This window comes from Anabrus simplex, chromosome 1 (assembly GCF_040414725.1).
Source record: "Anabrus simplex isolate iqAnaSimp1 chromosome 1, ASM4041472v1, whole genome shotgun sequence".
NCBI classification, from domain to species: Eukaryota; Metazoa; Arthropoda; class Insecta; order Orthoptera; family Tettigoniidae; genus Anabrus; species Anabrus simplex.
This window is the reverse complement of record NC_090265.1, coordinates 809,281,648-809,304,113: the sequence shown is the minus strand read 5'-3', so window position 1 is coordinate 809,304,113 and position 22,466 is coordinate 809,281,648.

The window sequence follows — 22,466 nt, the reverse complement described above, 5'->3', positions numbered from 1 at the left end:
TCCATAGTTTTAGCCCTTCAGGCAAGCAACTCAATGTTGAAAACATCTTAGGGATATGAGCTACGAATTTTAGGTAAATAGTTTTAGGTAAATAAAATATAATAAAGTATGAGAGTATAAATTATTACAATCCTGTTCTTAATCTTCGTTATCCGGTCGGTTAGATTAGCAGTTTGCCTTTTTCTACCACTACGAGCGCTAATGTGAGTCAATACATTGTTTCACTTAAGCACCACTACGAGCGCTAATGTGAGACAATGCAGAGTTTCACTTAAGCATTTATAACTACATTCGATGTGGACATTTTCCAAAAATAAAAAAACGCCTGAGGGTATTGAACCAAGGAACACATTGCAGAAAGAATTTTGTAAATAATCTGGCTAAGATTTGAATAAAAAGAAAACGAATAAAGAAACAAGCGATTTTAGGCTGTTTTTCCGGAAGTGCATTTAGCACGGAAGTGATTTTCGAAATTAGTTTACTTTTTAGTTTCATAGAGGTATGCAAGACTCAGTTCGAAACCTTTCCGGGTCCTTTAGCCCTTCAACTTTCGGCACAATTGAGGAAATTTTACGGTTTTCGTGGTATGGGCACCCCTACATTGTGTGCTAAGACATGTTTTCAACATTCAGATAAAGGAAATATCATTAGCGATTGTCTAAAAAATTAAGTCCAAGACCGTTCATTAAGTTTATGAAGAGATTATGTGGAAATAATTATTATATCGCGAACGTTTTAAATACTTTGTACATCTTTTTGTACGGTACTTTTTGCATATTAACCTGATACTTGGTTTTTATATCGGAACGAAGATATAAAATGTAAAAAATATGCAAGTGCACAAGGCCAGAGAGAGCCAGGGAACGAGTACGTCACGGCAAGTTGCTGAGAAGGAGATGATGCTCTTCAAGCACGGCCGACTTGATGCATCGCACTAGCGAGGGAGCGCAGCGAGGGATCCAGTCGGCGGTGTTTTTCAGTAGCAACGCTAAGCTATTCCTACGCTGCTCACACAGATTCTAGAAGATCTTTTCGGGTCACTGAGTTAAGTGAAATATTCAGTTATAACTTGCATATCCCGCGCAAGATATCGACGCGGTAGGAATTGTACGATTAGGAAATAAAGTACAATAACATTCCTGTTGACAGTATTTTTTATAGGAGAGACTTACTTTTACCTTCTTACGGGTACCTTCTTATTCCCTTTGAAGATGCGAGCTTAACTTAGGATCACGGTCCATCCCAGCAATGTTCTCCTAAATTATTTCATGTCAGTCACCATCGAAAGTTTCTCTAAATCCACATTTCTTTTTCTTTTCTTTTCCTGACTTGTTAATACAAAAACAGTAGCTAAATGATCTCATTCTTGAAAGGCCAATGTAAAGTTGCCTATGGTAGAAGACTGCTTTTAGGAAGTAAAGGTAGATTTTTTGTCAAAAGTTCGACAGTGAGACTTTGAGGAAGTTAACCTTATTGGGAACTGTCTTTGTGGACCTGTGGAAGTGAATGCTATCCTGGGTATGAGAACAGTGCTTGCAGTTACTGAACCAATAACAGTTGCCTCTATTATATTACACTGTAATTCTGTAACTGTAATTCTTCCCTCTTTGCAGACGCCTTTGGAGGGTAATACATTTCTTAGTAACATGGCCATAGCACCTTTCCTGATCCTCCGTTGTGTGAAAGTATTTCGGTCAGTGTTAGACTGATAAGAAATTATTCAGGGTAAACAAGTTGATCTTCTCGAATCCCCTTGTGGGTGGGGGTAGGAGGGGTAGGTAACATCCACGGCATCTCCTGCCTGTCGTAAGAGACGATTAAAAGTGGCCCTAGTTGCTCTTAACTTGGGAGAGTGGTTTTGCGACCACGAGTCCATTAGCTAAGTCAGGGCATTGCTTCCACTTACTTATGCCAGGCTCCTCACTTTCACCTATCCTATCAGACCGCACTTGGACAATTCTTGGTATTTTCTGACCCAGCCGGTATATGATTTCGAGACCTGGGGAGTCTTTCATTTTCACGCTCTTCATGACCCTTATTTTTTGGCCGATAACTTCATTTTTCGAAGTGTGGGGCCCATCCATTTTCCTTCCAATTAGTGCTAAGAGTGCCTAGTTGCATTTCCTCTTAAAACAATAATCACCATCACTACCATTTAACTTTCTCCATGGTAACTCACAATACTGTCTACACCTTGGTACACTGCCTTATCCCCAGGTAAAGTTATGAAGTACGCGATTGTTGATTTTAATTGATTTTTCAGCAGGAATCGCTATTCCTTCAAGCTTTTCAATGGTTTTATGAACATTTAATAAGCGCGGTATGGTATGCCACAGTTCGTAGTCAGAATTCATCCATTTAGGCGTCATCATGCCGTCTAGTTGGTAAAAAAATCTATCCTTATACTCGGTTTTATCCTGCAGTTCTTGACGTAAAGCTTGGTATTGCGTCGTGGAAGGCAATGGTATTTTTAATCGTAGTTCTTCTACATAGAACGGTTGTTTTTGAGCTCATAGGTTAGTCTCAAGGGAGCGTTTTGTGCCAGGCAGAGAACATTTTTAAGATACATGGCCTTCACTCTTTCTAGTGTAGCTAGGTTTTCCTTCGATATGTGTACGCAGACAATGTCTAAGGCCATGATAGGATCTGTTTGTACGTATAATTTTTTCTCTTAGTACCATGTACTGTAAGTTATAAGGAACGCTCTGCCTCTGTTGAATATATCTCGAAGCTGGCAAAGGTTAGAAAATCAAAGAGTATCTAGCAGGGAAGAGTATTCTTCCGTGATCAGAGGAAGTGTATACTCTGTGGCTTGACAGGTAATAATCAAACAAGGCTGCATGCGATGGCATTACTAAGGATGAAAATCACATATATCAGAATATTAATTAAAGTGTTGGTCGCTTAGCAACCTGCTAATTACAGCATGTATTGCGGGTTAGGGTAAGCCTTCAACCGCACCACATAATTTTATGATACGTTTGCCTGTTCTGAAGACGTCACGTTCCTAGCGAACTCTTGTATCTATTATGAACTGTTATTCTTCCCAATCATGTGTTGTTACCACTACGTAATTTTTCCTTATTAGATCTCATCTCATGCGTTAGCATAGATCAAAGCATTTCTTTTCTGCCCCGTCTTGTTGGGTTATCTTTCTGGTTGGTTGTGTGGAAAGTTTTGACTTGCGAAGATGGAAGCACTGGATTTCCAAGTTGCCTTTGTGGCGTATGAAATATATTTTAACAGATTCAAGATGTCTTTGTACATATCTCAACCTTTCGAGAATGTTAATTACCTATGTATCTGAGGTATTAATTTTTCTTTAATGTTCTCTTGGTTTTATTATTGCTTCTTTCTGTTCTCACCATGGTTGGATGGAAAGATTTCTCTCATTACACGTGTTTCTAATTTATTTGTGTGTTAACTTTGCCTTTACACGCTTCTTTCGGTATTTTCCTTTACCGATCCGCTATATTTGTTTTGAGAACAGAAGGTGACACGGATTCATGTGTGTGTATGAGGTTGTTTGTTGTGTGCCGTCCGATACCTTTCACTTATTTCTCTTCTTTAACATACCGCTTGAGCTCATGTTCTATTATTTTATCGCGTGCTCTGTATATTTCATGTCCACCACATTTGCGTGGTATGAATACAAGCTAACAACGCGATTGGCCTATTTCTGTGTGTTTTGGTGTTGGAAACACTCCGTCTCTCTAAGACGGACCAATTTCTGGTTCGTATTTTCTGTTTGAGCTCGAGAGCGTATTTTGTTATGTGCTGTGTGTTGACGTTCTTATACGTCCCTTTATTCGGCGACTTAATCTCTATGGTCTCTGTGTGAGCGTAGGTTGTTCTGACCCTTGGATCCGTGATACCTTTTGTGTCTAATTAACTTATTTATTGTTCGTTTCCGATTGCCATCATTGGCTTCCTTTACCTATTTTCTCGTTTAATTTGTTTTATTGTTTACGGGATGCCTTTACATTTTATCTTAGTTATTTGGCGTGAAACCATGGTAATCTCCCCTTTTCTCTTTTCTCTCTGCTTTAATTTTATGATCTCGGTGCACCCTTCCATCTTTTCCTGTTTTAAGCTCTTTTACTCAATGATCTTGCATTCTCGGAGGAAGTGGATTTTTATTGTTGAGAGCGTTTTGTCTTACCTTATGAATTGCAAGGGACAATGTTATGATAATGTGCTGCTTATCCCTAAACTTATGGTTGTTTAGACCTGATGTGCATAAAAGAAGTACTTTGTACCCACCTGAATTTATTTTCTTCATTTAATGATGGTAGATGCCAAGCTTTTCATCACGTCTTTTATCAAAGTAAGCGAGTGTGAAGGTACGATAAACAGTGAATCTTGTGTATTTTGACTATGGGCTACGTATGATTAATATTATGTATTTGATTTTTGGCTCCCTTGTTTCACCTATGCGACCTTTTGATTTTCTCTTCATAATAAATTTATGTTTTTGCCCTTGTTCCTGTTATATTTTTTTACGTCTGTTATATGTGTGTTATCTGTGTAAGAGGCCCGGGTCCAGTTCCTGGCAGTCTTTGCTAGTTTTGACCAAATTCACCGCATTGGGTCGCCGTCGTGTTCTTAGTGCCAGTTCAGCCTTCGCTTGCAATGATTGGAGCGAATAACACACAAATTAAGCAAATCGGTTCATTACAACAGACGGACAGATTTGCCAAACCTGTTTTTAGTACACTATTTTAATATATAGATACTGTAGATGGTGTTTTGAAAACAAGGCTTGTTCTTTCAGGTAAAAATGGTGTTGCTATTCCGGTACACTCTACTGGAGTAGCTTGATCCCGTTTTCGTCTAATTGTGTGTAGCAGTGTGAAGTAAACAATCTAAAAGGGAACACTTCTGTTCTGATGTACGTGTTTGGTTTTCATTTATGACATCAAGATTTGCATCAAGTGCCTTTATTTTTCTTCATTTCTGTTTATTGCTGGTGTCCCTAGCTTGCTCTTATGCAGTAGCAAGGGTGGAGGTGCGTTCCTAGATCGTACACCTGCAGCTTTCCACCTGGTTCTCCCGATTACCCCTTCTTTTTCCAGTTTTCTACGTTTCCATTTTGTTGTAATTTTATCGTACATATAGTAATTCGGTGTAGGATCGATGACATACACGTTAGGCCCCTTTAAGGGGACCGATGATTGAAATTTCGTGATTTCCTTACAAAAAGTAGATTTTCGGAATTATTGTTATCAAATGACACTAATCCTTCTATTATCAGAAAATCGCAGAATATTCCAAGTTCGCCCTTTTTAACGGCCGTACGAACATTTCAATGGGCTGCCATGTAGGTGTGTCTGCTACGGCCACTTCACACTGGTGACTCTTTATCAGTATTTTGGCAGTATTTGGCCGTTTCCGTTTGAATTCGGCTCCAGGTTTGACAAATAACAGTGGTATGGTGTCAGCGCTTTACGACGTTCCACTGTTTACCTAATAATCTTCACAAAATGAACAGCTGCATTCAAAATTTCAGATGTGTTTTTCTCACTTTTCAATTTTTTTGTGCTCTGCTTCCTGCCAAAAGCCCCATGTGCTGCAGTGCTTGTTTGATTGATGTGGAACTTTCGGAGGTATAGTAATATCTTCAACTAATAAAACATACATATTAAGAATTTTATTTGCTGATTGGAAGCAATGCATGCATTTGAATACGACAGTACCGGGCTGGCCACAACGAGCCTCACGAGCCGTATGCGGCTCTTGAGTCAGTCTCGTGCGGCTCTTGAGTCAGTCTCGTGCGGCTTTTACACCAAGCGTAGAGTAAAATTAATTTATATAATTAATGGAAACTAAGAGCATCTCGCGGCCGGTGGCAGTCAGTAGCAGCGATGTGCGCCTTAGCGTTATTTAATGATTTGAGATCACTTAAAACTTCATTTTCATTCTTGGAAAATCCTTTTGCTGGTGATGTTGCGGGCAATGGCTGTCCTGTTTCATCACCAATAACAAAGGATAGAGCAGCTGTAGGGTTGAAACTACTAGAACTGCAAGAGGACGAAGGAGTAAAAGGACTCAAACGAAGTGGCGCTTCTACCATAGAATTTTGGAATAATGCTCCAGAAGAAAAATACCCACTAACAAAAGAGTGTGCTAAGAGACTTATCTCAATGTTTGAGACTACGTAAGTGTGTGAATCACTCTACTCAACGCTTAAATTGATTAAATATAAATATCGATCTGAACTAACTGATGAACATTTAAGTGAACTTGTGCGAACTGCGCTTACCAGTTATCAGCCAGATTTCAAAAACTAACAGCAAAAATCCACACTCGAAAAAGCACTTCTCAAAAGTAAAATTTCATTCCTTGATGTGTACCTGAACAATAATGTTCTGTGTAGTGTAGAAAATAAATGTTCCTTTTTTTTATAAAATGAAAAACATGTCTTCATTTTATAAACCATTTTCTAAACATACTCCCAATTTTGTCTCCTAAATTTGCGGCTCCCAAAAGTAAGGTTAGTGGCCACCCCTGGTATATTATTTTTCTAATCAAATTAGCAAACCGGAAATTTAAAAAAATTAGTCTGGTACAAATTTGAGGATAAGTACATTTATAAGTCACAGAAACCAAAATTGTGCCTTGGGGAACTTTTGTCAGTAACTCATAACTGAATATTTTTAAAAAAATGAAAAAGATTGTATCAACCCACTGCTTTGAAACTTGGTATAATAGGTAATATTTACTTCGTGAATGTGCTCACAAAATTTCATACAGGTGTCTGCAAAATTGTAAAAGTTGAAAATTGCAGTCATCGGTTCTCTTAAACAACAATCATCATCATCATCATCATCATCATCATCATCATCATCCTTTCATGTATTATTCCTATAGAAGAACTGTTACGGTCTATACAAAAGATTTGCTTTTTCACATCATCTCTTCCTGGGGCGTCCCAGAGATCTCTTCCCACCGGGACAGTAGTCTATGACTGCTTTGGGGATCCTGCTTCTGTCCATTCTGTTTAGGTGTTGTAGTCAATTTCTCTGGTATTCGTAGATGTATTCCAATACAGGTCTGCTTTTAAGATCATTCAGCACTGCTGTATTTATTTTGTGTTCCCGCTTAGTAACGCCTGCTGTTCGCCGTATGTATTTCATTTCAGCAGAACTAGTTGCAGTCCTGAAAACACTGAAGTGCAATAAAACACCTGGGGAATATGGTTTGAATTTAGAGTTATTCAAATATTCATGCGAATGTTTCAAAGAAAGATTCACCCAGTTTCTAAATAGAATTTGGAAAGGAGAAGAACCATCTGAAAACTGGAATAAAGAAATAGTTATAGCCATTTTCAAGAAAGGCGACAAAAATAATTGTGAAAACTACTAGAATTTATGAAATTCTGGTTATTAAATATATGCCAACATAATTAAAAATAAACTGTACAAACACTATGAGAACATTCTGGGAGAGGAACAATTCGGATTCAGAAAGGGAAGGTCTTGCTGCGTTGGCTATTTCACAATGAAAATTAAACAGCAATCATTGTCTGTAATTCTGTATATCCTGTGTAAGTCCACACAAATTTGTTCATCACTTTAAGTGGGAACCAAGCAGGTAGCATCCTGTATTTTGAAGAAACTGTCAAAATAACCTGGCGTTCCTCTTGTTCTTAAAAAAGATGGTTGTTGAGATAAATGCACTGGTAATGTGATTTATTATTATTATTATTATTATTATTATTATTATTATTATTATTATTATTATTATTATTATTATTATTATTATTATTATTATTATCATTATTATTATTATTATTATTATTATTACTTTTTTTACAATTTGCTTTACGTCGCACCGAGTCATAGGCGTATAGTACTTATGGCGAGGAGATTATTTCTCTGACATGGTGAACTCATTGCTTCACTATGTTACTTCCAAGGAACGAACGTAGTAGCCTATCTACCATCGACGAATGTTAAAATGTCATAATCATCGAAATTTCGTTACTATTGCCATTTTTCAGTTTAACGAATGCGGTATTATGCACCTTACAGACATAAGCCATACACAAAATTTTAACATAGGTGCAGACTTCTATATTGAGTTTATTTAGTACCGAGCATGTTTGCCGTGCGGTTAGGAACGCGTAGCTGTGAGGTTGCATTCGGGAGAAGGTGGGTTCGAATGTATGTATGTCCTTAATAATTCAGTTAATAATTCAACATTACAAATTATATTTTTATAGAATAATAGTCAACTACGCCAACGGCCGTAGCCGTGTTGAAACACCGGATCCCGTAAGATCTCCGAAGTTAAACAACATCGGGCGTGGTCAAGATTTGGATGGGTTGCCACGCGCTGTTGGTGGGGGGTAAGGGAATGGAGGAGCGGAAAGGAACTGTCCACTCTACCGTACGTAAACTCCGGTTCAGGCACATCTCTGCGGAGGTCGAACCTGCCTTCGGGTAGAATACACCCTGGCCTTAGTCAACTATCGCTAATTCTTAAATATCGAGTTTTATTTACTATCCTGTAGATTTCACTTATGATACCAAAGGGGCTGCATCCAGGGATCAAAGTACCTCAAGGCGAGGCCTGCTGTGGGCCGCATCTAGAATTTGCAAGGCTGCGTCCTCAGTAGGATGGTATAATATCATTAATTTTCTAGTCCTCTCAGGCAGCTCCAGGAACACGGGGGTCACGAGACAGTTTTGGCAACATCGCCCTGCGTGCCGCTGGAAGAGCCGCACTGCCTCAGGCGGGGGCCGGCCAGGTCTGGCATAACGTATAATTTGTATGTCAACAGAACCGGTGTTTGAGACTCAGCATGTCACAACGAGAAAACAAACTCACCATAAATTACTTTTTAGCATATATATTACCCTAATTGGAATATGACTTTTTTAAGGTCAAGTATTGAAATGGGACTTTTATGGCTGGAGGTAAGTAATAGGTACATTTAATTATTAATTATGGTACATAATGTATGTTTCTAAACTACCTAACTTACAGAATGCGTTGATTTTTATGTACAGTCTGAAAGATATCGCATAACCATGCAAATGGATCCATTAAAGACAGCCCTCTGTAATGTTGTGTTGTGTTCAAAGACGAGCGCTTTCTCCCATTGGCTGGTATTCACAGTGAAATTTAATAACAGGGAGTCCAAGAAGGTAATCAATCTTAATCGAGGCTGACAACAGACTGGCTGGAACTACCGAGCCAGGAGCCAGTCCTTTAATGACAAGCGGTTCATCTTAGAAAATTGTACTGTTGTTGTGTGCCCTACCCTGGGCACCGGAATGATGGAGACATCGGGCTGTAGGTGTCTCCTTTTTTATAGGATAACTTAATTGTTGTTCAAGCGCCTTAAAAGGAAATAGTGAAGTTTGTTATACAGGACTGTGGAGTAACGAGATCGTCATTGTTTTGCTGAATACCAAATTTTACCTTCATAGAAAAATATAGCATTCGAAAAGTTTATATAGTTGGGGGGCTACACTTCTGAACATAGAAAAATGGGGTGTGTTAAACTTTTTTCCCGCAGAAATGGAAAATAACACTAAAAGGAAACTTAGTATGACAAATTCATTACTCCTTAGTAATATGCCGACATATTTATAAATCTATGCTATTATATATAATTAATTATTCAAAATGGCGGTGTATCATGGCCTCTACTTTGCCATTTCCCTGATAATTTCCAAACACATTAACATTTTCCTATGATTCTTTCTTTGCTATGATTAGTAATGTTATAGATACAACATGTACTATAATCAGTGAAGTCCATCAAGTATAAATATTTTTCTTGAATTTTAAGTAGACAATTTTTTCATTAATTTGCATTTGAAAATATTTTTTTTAAAATTTAATCAATGAATCTAGCTCAATAATATTAGTAGGCCTACATCTTCTTCTTCTCTATGAAATATGCATGCATACAAAATTTTATCTTGATATCTTAAAAACTTTCACAGTTATCAGGGAAAGGGTTCTGAAAAACAAAAGTTACGGGTAAGGAGTAACAAACTTACGATAAAGTGTTTTCTTGGGTGTCAGGGCTTGACGTTTTTGGTCATAACTCAGAAAGTATGGGAGCTATCAATTAAAAAACTGCACTGTTATAAAGATAAAAGTTCAATTTTAAATAAAATTAAATTCAAAAATCGCATTTTTGGTTGGACTAAGGTGTCACCCCCCCCCCCCCCCCCCACCTTAAAGAAAGTGAATCCTACACGATAGTAGTTCAATTGAGTTATTTATTTTAATTCACATTATTCACAATTATAATAGTTCAATCTGCATTTCAGTGAAAAACCCACATAAGCGAGCTTGTGTGTGGGCTTCTATAATTACTTAAATCATAAAATCACTTCAGTGGCAAGTGGCTACAAACTGGATTAATGGGAAGTAAAAATATGGCACTCGTTGGCTGCATGGTTGGGAGGTCGGTATGACGCGTTTTCAAAAATCTTCCGCAAGCTTTGATGTCGGCTGGGGGTCCAATGAGCGTAGGAACTACACAGAGGAACCTCGGTATCTCGAATCGCCTCGGGAGCTAAATTCTATTTCAAGTCATCGAAATTTAGAGAATACCGTTTTTGAGCATGTATAGCACATAATTGAATCCTGCGTATCTACGGGCTTAGGACCTATGCTGAATAATTATTTTTAACAGTATTTAAAAATATACAAACAAAATCTATTTTACGGCATCACTTTAATTATAACCCGTAACTTTTAGAAGACATGATACAGTACATACAGTAGTGAAACAAGAAACATATCTAGGCTAACACCTTTGGAAAAATCCGTTAGTCTCTTCTGTTTGTTACTGTCAACCCTTGCTCCCTTCACGTTGAAACTTCTCGTCAATACCACACAGCCGAGATTCGTATATGGAGCTTATCATCCGCGACTTCGAGTGTTGCTTTTGTATGTGACCGGTAATTAATTCACATCCGCGAAACAGCGAGGCTTCGCCAATTTTCCGATCATTAGAAATTTTAGTTTTTCGGTTCCCGTCATATTAACTCCCAGCACCACTGTAACCCTCTCTTTACTTGTCAACTGTTCCTCACAAACTACAAATGCCGTACTGCACAGTTAATGTTGCACAAAATTCGAGATACAGAGTATTTTTTGCTTCAAGGGAGGAAATATTTGCTTCGAGAAATTGAGAAATTCGTGTAATCGAATTTCGAGTAATAGAGAAATAAATACACGTGAAGTTAGGACAAACGACCGGGATATTTAAGTTGCTTCGAGATACTGAAAATTCGAGTAATGGAGGTTCTAGATATCGAGGTTCAAGATACTGAAAATTCGAGGAATGGAGGTTCGAGATATTGAAAATTCGAGGAATGGAGGGTCGAGATATTGAAAATTCGAGTAATGGAGGTTCGAGATATTAAAAATTCGAGGAATGGAGGGTCGAGATATCGAGGTTCAAGATACTGAAAATTCGAGTAATGGAGGTTCTAGATACTGAAAATTCGAGGAATGGAGGTTCCAGATATCGAGGTTCACGATACTGAAAATTCGAGGAATGGAGGTTCGAGATATCGAGGTTCGAGATATCGAGGTTCGAGATACTGAAAATTCGAGTAATGGAGGTTCGAGATATCGAGGTTCAAGATACTGAAAATTCGAGTAATGGACGTTCTAGATACTGAAAATTCGAGGAATGGAGGTTCAAGATATCGAGGTTCAAGATACTGAAAATTCGAGGAATGGAGGTTCGAGCTATCGAGGTTCGACTGTACGTGTCAAGATTTAGCAAAGAGACTGCCAAGCTTCCCTGTCGTCGTTTTAATCATCATCTCTCACTCTTTGCTTTTCTTTCTAGTGGTTTACCGTCGCACTAACATATCGAAGGTTTGCGGTAACGTAGGATAGGAAAGGGCTAGGATTGTTAAGGTAGCGGCCGTGGCCTTAATTAAGGTGCAGCCATTGAAAACCATCTCCATGGCTGCCAAAGGTGGGATTCTAACCCGCCATCTCTCGAATGCAGAGTCACATCTAAGCGATCCTAACCGCATGGCCATCTCGCTCTATTCTTTATTTTTAGTCTGGTATAATTCAGAATATCAAATTAATGGGCTATTCATTGCTAGCCTGGTGGGAGGGCTCCTCCCTTATGGTGACCAGGCTGACCATCTGGCTGCATTTCTATCTTGGTGTTACAAGCAAATACTCCCTGAGAATCAACCACACGTCCACTAGAAACCCTCCTTATTTATCGGGGCTTGGGACCAGCAACAGAGTTTCCGAACTTTATCCCAGAGGTGGAGTTAAAGAATACAATATCTTATTTCCAGCAAGTGAATAGTTCAATGGAAACTGAAGGCTGAATAATCTTCTCGAATATTGGAAGTGATTTTATAAGACACTAGCTGAGTTCCACGTTACGGAGAACACCAATTAGAGCCTGGAGTGTCTCACACACTTTAAATGCAGTCTTATTTCATTCCAGGAAGCCAGCTCCTATATACAGTAGTCGTACCATCCGTCTCCCCATAATACTTTAACATTCAATAGCTGAGGTATACCCAAGGGTAGAATAATCTTAATATATCATTACAGAACAGTTGCTAGATTAAAAAACTTCACTGAATCAATATACACTCAAGTAAATTATCAAATTACATAACATCTATTTTCATTTTTCTATCCATCCACTGCTTAGCTCAAATTACATTCATATTTGTCGATGCTTCAATAGTTACTTGTACAATAAACGGAGCGAAATTCACCTTGCAGTTCGTGATTTGTTCAGTTCGCAAAGTTTAACACCAAAATAATTTATAATATTGAAATAGCTTTGATACCACGTCATTTATGAGAAATACAGTATATACTGAAATCATTTCTGTCTCGGGCGTGGTAACAAACGCAAGGAAGTTTATGATCTAAATAAGTACAAAATGTGTAAGCAAATGTGCCCTAAAAACTAGCGAAATATGACCTAAAACAAGGTAAAATATGATTTATGCATTTTAGGGGTAGATAGCAAGTATCAGAGTGCCGTATATACATTAAACGCACTATAGTATTATTAGCAATAATACAGCAGACACATTTAATAATACAAATTGACAGAGCTACAATAGGTAAATTAAAACTGTATACATTCATTCAGTAGCAGATCCTTGAGGCGCAATTCTCATTGTTTTCCTTTAAAAAATACTTTAAAACGAAGTATTAGCATGCTTTTCTTTTTTTCTTTTTTGGCATGTGTCGGCGTACAGAATTTCTTTCGGAATCACATCTTCTAAAGCCGCTACCTAACTGTTTCTAGAAAAGAAAAAAAGACCTCCAGGGCAGTATTTTGAAATCCTGTGTTTGGTACTCGACGCAGATAACAAGTAGCTTGTTAGCCCTCAAACACACGCGTATGGGGTGGAATCCACCCCAGGTCATTTTATTTCCTAGTGAAATGTTCAAATAACTTTTCTGTGCTCTCCCCGCTCTTGTACCTTTCTGGCTGGATCCCCGCAGAAAGAGTCATTCTTATATAATCTATCGCAAAATCTCCAATGAATACAGTAATTCATATTTTACAATACAATGATATGTGGCGTGGAAAGCACCCCCACGCGTGTGTCTGCGTCCTAAGAACTGGCGCGTGTGCTTGAGGGTTTAAAAGGACGCCCCAATTTTAAAAACGATGCTCAAAATATAACCAAATATGACTTTATATCATTAAAATTAGCAAAATATTACCGAAACAATTAAAAAAGCCCGCAATTTGCATTTATATGCAACATAAATTTGCTTTAAACAGAGTCAAGGAGCCATTATTCTCGGGTTTTTGTAGATTTCGGGTAAAATGAGCTCAGGAAAGAAACAAGACTTTTCCTCAACATCCGAAACTTAGGATAACCAATTGTTTCTCACCAGGGCGGTCGAGGTTTGAATGCTATCCCATTAAAGAGGGAGTTTTTAGAAGAAAAGTCACTTTGCTGTGGTTCATTTCCAACATAAAACTGGAGGTCCCGTGGCTGTGATCGCGATATCAGGAAAGTTTACTTATTTCTGTCTATTCTTATTTTATATATGATCACAGAAATCATTTTCAAACTCACTAACACCACGTGCTATGTTCCTTTGATAAATTAATGAATTGATTGATTGATTTATTAATTAATGAATTGATTGATTGATTGATTGATTGATTGATTGATTGATTGATTGATTGATTGATTGATTGATTGATTGATTGATTGATTGATTGATTGATTGATTGATTGATTGATTGATTGATTGATTGATTGATTGATTGATTGATTGATTGATTGATTGATTGATTGATTGATTGATTGATTGATTGATTGATTGATTGATTGATTGATTGATTGATTGATTGATTGATTGATTGATTGATTGATTGATTGATTGATTGATTGATTGATTGATTGATTGATTGATTGATTGATTGATTGATTGATTGATTGATTGATTGATTGATTGATTGATTGATTGATTGATTGATTGATTGATTGATTGATTGATTGATTGATTGATTGATTGATTGATTGATTGATTGATTGATTGATTGATTGATTGATTGATTGATTGATTGATTGATTGATTGATTGATTGATTGATTGATTGATTGATTGATTGATTGATTGATTGATTGATTGATTGATTGATTGATTGATTGATTGATTGATTGATTGATTGATTGATTGATTGATTGATTGATTGATTGATTGATTGATTGATTGATTGATTGATTGATTGATTGATTGATTGATTGATTGATTGATTGATTGATTGATTGATTGATTGATTGATTGATTGATTGATTGATTGATTGATTGATTGATTGATTGATTGATTGATTGATTGATTGATTGATTGATTGATTGATTGATTGATTGATTGATTGATTGATTGATTGATTGATTGATTGATTGATTGATTGATTGATTGATTGATTGATTGATTGATTGATTGATTGATTGATTGATTGATTGATTGATTGATTGATTGATTGATTGATTGATTGATTGATTGATTGATTGATTGATTGATTGATTGATTGATTGATTGATTGATTGATTGATTGATTGATTGATTGATTGATTGATTGATTGATTGATTGATTGATTGATTGATTGATTGATTGATTGATTGATTGATTGATTGATTGATTGATTGATTGATTGATTGATTGATTGATTGATTGATTGATTGATTGATTGATTGATTGATTGATTGATTGATTGATTGATTGATTGACAATTCAGTTTACGGAAAATGAACAAAGTCATCAACCTCACAATCGAAGAAGGAAAGAGAAGAGTTCCGAATTCTCGACATTTGAGTATAACGGGCGTAGAAAGAGAAGGACCACGAAAATGAATGATTCTTCCAGAAGTAAGACAGCTGTCGATAGGCCGTCTAGGTTTAAGGGGTGTAGAGTGAAAGATGGCATTTGTAGCATACTACTACAATCAATAAGTTCGGGGAGTAGCGCCTACAGTGTATGCAACTCGGCGTACACTCATGAACTACAGTCAATAACTTCTTGGGTGGCGCCTATAGTCTATGCAACACAGTGTACACGCATGTACGTACTACAGTCAATATGGTCGTGGATTGGCGCCTATAGTGTAGGCAACGCGGCGTGCACTCTTGTACTATAGACAATTATAACTTCTTCGACTGGCGGCGCATACGGTGTAGGCAACACAGTGTACACGCATGTACGTACTACAGTGAATATGTTCGTGGACTGACGCTAATAGTTCAAGGATCACACAGTCTTTTGACCTATTTTTCGGGTCTTTTTCCCGTTTTGGTGAACCGGGCGATTTCGACTTCATCTCAAACGTTTCGCTGGCGGATTTGCGTAATTGTTGGCAGAACTTGAAATTTGCCCGCTGCTCCAACTACGACATTCTGAAGTTCCGCCGCTGACGTTGGGACCGTAGTTCTGCTTATACTGTATGTACGCAACTGCTTGAATTAGCGAAGAACTGTCCCGTGTTGCGAACTCTCCGCTGTAGTACACCACAGCGACACAAGACGGCTAGTCCACGAACGTAATGTATAACCGTATAACCGGAGCCTGCTATCCCAGGCAAATTACAATCACTAATAATAAAAGTACTGCTATTTCAATTGCTACAGATTTTGTGAGACTACAAAATGTTGGTATTTCATTCCCCGAGAATTCTTTAACGTGCCAAAGCCAATGACATGGAGTTGTTTCATTTAACTCTCCCAAAATACCACTGACCTCCACCAAGGCCGAACCTGCTAACCTGGAAATGGAAGGACAATGGCTAACTACCCACTTTAGCAATTACCGTTTAGTCCATCTGTGTAGATATAAAAATAATAGCAGAAATGGGTTATAGTGGGTAGATGGTGGTCATGTTGAAAACTAGCGGTCTGACACAGCCGCGTTCGAAGTTTTTGCCCTCTGTCTGGTTGTTTGCGTGAACTTCGTGGGAAAGAAGCTTGATAAAAGTTCCTTGAAACTCTGTATTTAAGTTCAGGAATATCCGGAGAATGCTCTAGGCTCTATATTACTTGATTAGCAGTGATGTGAAGGGCTCAAGGAAAGTAGTAATTGGGATGAGCTACTGTTACCTGAGAAATATTTTACTCCGTTACAATATTACAGAACTTCACAGGACGCTAGTCTTCAGGAAATCACGGACAATTTTTTTGCATGGAGATGAACAATACAAGGTTTACAACGAAAATATATTACTTCATTTTGTGTGTGTGTCTTTTTAGCATAAAGGTATTAAATTAAGTGGCTAGAACTTTCGAAATGATTCTTTTCCGTCATTTTATTATAGTTAATGTCTTTCATCCTTTCAAATAATTTACCATTTACTTAGCAAATCATTAATTTGGTTCCTAAGGTTCTCATCGCTAAGCCTCGACGTCTTTGAGGGGAAAGTACATCTTTGCACTTACTGAAGGTACGCCTTATAGAGGTACTTGAAGGAATACCAAAAACCAAACCTCATAGCGCAACAGCCCCCCGACCGCTGCTCAGGCTGAAGACCTGCAAATTACGAGGTGTCGTGTGTACAATACGACGAATCCTCATAGATTCGATGGAATAGGAAATGGCTAGAAGTGGGAAAGAAGCCGCCGTGGCCTTATTTAATGTACAGCTCCAGCACGTTCCTGGTGTGAAAATGGTAAACCACGGAAAACCATCTTCAGCGCTGCCGACAGTGGGGCTCGAACCCACTATCTCCCGAATACTGGATACTGGCCGCACTTAAGCGACTGAAGCTATCGAGATCGGTATATTTTTTTATTGTTTCATCTTTTCAAATTTTCGTAGTAGCGTGCCTTGCATTTACTCACGTTTCATCAAGGAAATAAATAGATCTATCCTCTTCACGAAATTTCTTAATCTGTTGTAAATACTTTCTTCTCCACTACACTATTTCATTATTTTCATTAACCATCCACTGGAGATTTGAGACACTTTAAGTTCATGATTTTCAAAAGTCTGTGAAGAGTTGCACAAGAAAATGTAGGCATTGTATCGTCACTATTAACCAAGTTAATATTTTATTAAGAGTTGGTATTTCTTTACTTAAAAAGAAGTCGTGATTTTTTTACGGATAACGTCTTTCGTAAAACTGTCGTATTTTTTACTTAGCTTTGTCGCTTTGCATGTTTCCTTGGGAGTAACCAGTATCCTGTCAACCTTAAATTCTTTCCTAGCAAGGTAAATGCTCGCCTCAAAAATACCTGTTACATCGGCCACTGCACGTGTTACTTTATCCAGAATACTTCTAGGATTTTCTTCACAAAATTTGGAGAAACATTTAACACAGACATCATCTCGCCACTCGTTAGGGGTTTTACTTTTTTGCGTTTAATCGGAGACTGGTCTGGTTCACAAATGGCTTACAATGATTTCGCACACACACACACACACACACACAAATTATAAATGTTATGTATTATTTTTATTCACAATACACTTATTATTATTATTATTATTATTATTATTATTATTTAATCTCCAAAGTGCTGTGAACCCTATTTTACCATAAGGTATGTTAGGGTTGTAGTTTATACAAAATATACAATTTATCTGATAAAATTCAAAATACATAAACAACAAAATAGACATGAACAGAAATGGAAAAATAAAAGTATGATAAATATACAATCCTTAATACTAAGAGTACCGTACTAATATTTAAAAATATCAGATCATAATATATACAATACATATCTTAAACCGCTAATAAGCAGACATTATCAAATTACATATGTTTAAATACATAGTCAATAAATTTTGAAAATTGAGAAGTGCAGCATTTTTTAGATAAATAAACTTAGAACAAGTAAGAAAGTAAACAGGACACATGTGCTTCGGATCATCAAACACTGAGCTACTGAGGTCAAAGAACAATGTTTGCGAAACGGATCGTCGTTTCCCACAAACTCTTCCCTCAAGTAACTTGCCTCCCTATGTATGGGGGATGTTACGTATTTGTACATACATGCGGGAAGAATAAGCAATACCCAAATTATATTGCTAATAATGAGCAAAAGTATAATATTTTAGGCTTGTTAAACTTCTTCCAAACTACGTAAATTGAGCAACGTTCATTTTTGTGCAGATGTTCACTTAGGGAGTGCGTTTCTAAAACCAAATCTCGCACAATTTGCATACTCCGACTCTCAGACATGGTGAGACAGACTGTAGGTGAGAATAAAGAGGATACAGTACCTTCAAACTTCCGAAATTATCTTTTCCCATATTTTTTATTTCTCTTAATGACTTTTATCCTTTCAAATAATTTGTCACCGGGCGAGTTGGCCGTGCGGTCAGGGGCGCGCAGCTGTGAGCTTGCATCCGGGAGATAGTGGGTTCGAATCCCACTGTCGGCAGCCCTGAAGATGGTTTCCCGTGGTTTCCAATTTTCACACCTGACAAATGCTGGGGCTGTACCCTAACTAAGGCCGCGGCCTCCTCCTTCCAACTCCTAGCCCTTTTCTATCCCATCGTCGCCATAAGACCTTTGACGGTGCGACTTAAAGCCACTAGCAAAATAAAATAATAATAATTTGTCATTTACTTAGCAAATAACTAAATTGGTTCCTATTATTCTGATCGCTAAGCCTCAACGTCTTCAGAGGGGAAAGTACATCTTTGCACTTACTGAAGGCGGTACTTGAAAGAATATCTGTCTTTAATTTTAAGAACATCGTTTGCTATAAATATAACATTACTGAAAGCGCTGGAGAGGTAAGGGAGTACTTCATTCAGAACTGGTGAAGTTACTGAAAAGATATCTTCATCATCATTTATTTTCTCCCGTTTCTACTTCCGTGCGATGTATATCAATAGAGTCCGGGTGTTTGGGAGAATACAAACCAACTTACTGCCGTTACCCGCTCTTCCGTATTGTACCAAGAATAACATAACCTCTAGGGGTTTTAATAGACTAAGCCGGGACTTTAATGTTTATGCAAATCTCATAATCGAACTGCTGTTCAGGTGGAGTATATTTTTCATTTGCTTTAGTATGTTTGCATTCTAACCTACAGTATTACAGCCTAAACGTCCGCCCCCGTAGTGTAACGGTTAGTGTTATTAGCTGCCACCCTCGGGGGCCCGGGTACGATTCCCTGGACCCAACCGTCGGCTGTCCTGAGAATGGCTTCCCGTGTGTTTCCATTCTCCTGCACTAAGGCGAATGCCGGGACAGTTCCTAGTAAAGGCCACTCTCACCTTCTCAGCACATCTCCTTCACTGAAACAAATCTCCCGGCCTGAGAGACGGCGTTATCGTATGAGAGGCCCGCCTCCCCCTTCAAGGGACTACGACTACTACTAAACGTTTTCATTCCTCCCCTGAAGTGGGAGGCGGGCCACTTAGACGGTGACGCCGTCTCTCAGGCCGAGAGATTTGTTACGGTGAAGAAGATGTGCGGAGAAGGTGAGTGGGTAGGCGGCCGTGGCCTATACTACGAACTGTCCCGGCTTTCGCCTTAGTGCAGGAGAATGGAAAAACACGGAAAACCATTCTCAGGACAGCCGATGGGTGGGGCCAGGCTGAAGTCCGACACTGTGCCCCAGGCCCGTCTCCCGAATGCAGAGGCGTAGAGCCACGTTAGAGCCGTGGCCAACTTTCCTCTGCTCGGTTGGCCGGTCAGAGTACCGAGCTGGTGGACCACGGGCAAGCCGTGGCCTCTTAAGGGACGAAACCCAAGGGCCGAAACCCACTCTGCATCTATCGGCCCTTCAAGGGAGAAATGAGAACATTTTAGTAGTAGTAGTAGTAGTAGTAGGAAATGTCAAATTTCTTCCTGTGTATCAAAAAGAACTGTACATAATAGAAGTTGAACAAGAGTTAAGGCTATTTTGAGTGTAAACTCCGCCTTAACAATACTTCAAAAATTATATATTATTTTTAGAACAGCATCAAAGGGACATGTTTCGCCTCTATGTGAGAGACATCTTCAGCCAAAGAGCATAATATAGACATGGTCTTCCTGTGTTAAACATTGAGAACTGAGTCAAACGCCACAATTAAAAGTATATACTTCAACAGATCTGCTTAATTAAAAAGCGTATTTATAAATAAAATGTTAGGTCTTCAGAGAAGATTATATAAAGTTAAAATGAGTGTTTTATTTCTCTGGCTGAAGATGTCTCGAACATCATTGAGACGAAGTATTTCCCTTTGATTCTGTTCTAATTTTTTTTAAATTGTAAAGGGGGAGTTCACTCTCAAAATATCCTTAACACTTGTTCAAATTTGACAATACGGATTAGTTATGAAGTTCATTTCTTGTAATAATAGTTGTGTAAAAATATAAATTCCGATATTTTATGTTTTATTCCCTTTCACCTTACGAATAAGAACGGAGATATTGGCGATTAGTAAATTTTTCACGAACTTCCAAATATGTCCGGAAATACTTGTGCCATCCAAACTTGTGCCGAGATTGAGAGAGAAGAGTAATCTATTCATCTGAAATTGTACATTACAAACGTTACATAAACGTGAATTTCCCATCATTTATGTCTCATATACAAATGCAAACCGACATATTCAAGAATGTGGATTCTGAGTGCAAAGTCCGTCAGCGCCGAACATAGCAGTCGTGGAAACATTGTTCAGTCCTCGTGGTAGCGACGTATTTACGTTGTTGTAGTGATGGTTTTCTTCTTCTTCTCCTTCTTCTTCTTCTTCTTAATCTGTTTACCCTCCAGGGTTGGTTTTTCCCTGACACTCAGCAAGGGATCCCACCTATACCGCCTCAAGGGCAAGTCCTGGAGCTTCAAACTTTGGGTTTAGGGATACAACTGGGGAGGATGACCAGTACCTCGCCCACGCGACCTCACCTGCTATGCTGAACAGGTGCCTTGCGGGGGGCATGGGAATATTGGAAGGGTTAGACGAAGAAGAGTGAAGGAAGCGCCCGTTGCCTTAAGTTAGGTACCATCCCGGCATTTGCCTGGAGGGGAAGTGGGAAACCACGGAAAACCACCTCCAGAATAGCTGAGGTGAGAATCGAACCAACCTCTACTCAGTTGACCTCCCGAGGCTGAGTAGAACCCCTTCTAGCCCTCTTACCAGTTTTAAATTTCGTGACAGAGCGGGGAATCGAACCCGGGCCTCCGGGGATGGCAGGTAATCACACTAACCACTACACCACGGAGGCGGACCGTGATGGTTTTATGAAGTAAAAACTGCGTGATCATCAGCCCATATTGATCAGGGAAATAATTAAACCATGAAAATGAGAAGGAAAACGTGAAGAAAATATAAGAACCGTTTCCCTTTGCGAAAAGCTAATAATCATAAATATGTCTTTCTGTAAATTAAAGTCTGACATACATTGTTATATCAAGGAGAACTACAACTCTACGTCAATAGAACTTAAGCCGCAGCACCTTTGGCAACCAAGGCCTTTCACCCTCTGGGTGAGGGCAGTAGAATAACACCCACGGTATCCCCTGCCTGTCATAAGAGGCGACTAAAAGGGGTCCCAGGGGCTCTGAACTTTGGAGCTGTGTTGGCGACCACGGGCCCTTAGCTGAGTCCTGGCATTGCTTCCACTTACTTGTGCCAGGCTCCTCATTTTCATCTATCCTATCCGACCTCTCTTGGTCAACACTTGTTCTTTTCCGACCCCAACGGTATTACGTATGGAGGCCTAGGGAGTCTTTCATTTTCACGCCCTTCGTGGCCCTTGTCTTCCTTTGGCCGATACCTTCATCTTTCGAAGTGTCGGACCCCTTCCATTTTTTCTCTCTGATTAGTGTTATATAGAGGATGGTTTCCTAGTTGTACTACCTCTCAAAACAATAATCACCACCACCACAACCAAGGCCAACGGGAACGACTAACGTGACGTCACTTTTGTCACACATTTTGTCGCGTTACTCAAATTTTCGGCTGACCCGCAGCCGTAAGACTTAGACTATTCTTGTCAAAATGAAACCACTTTTCACTTTGCGGAAATCAA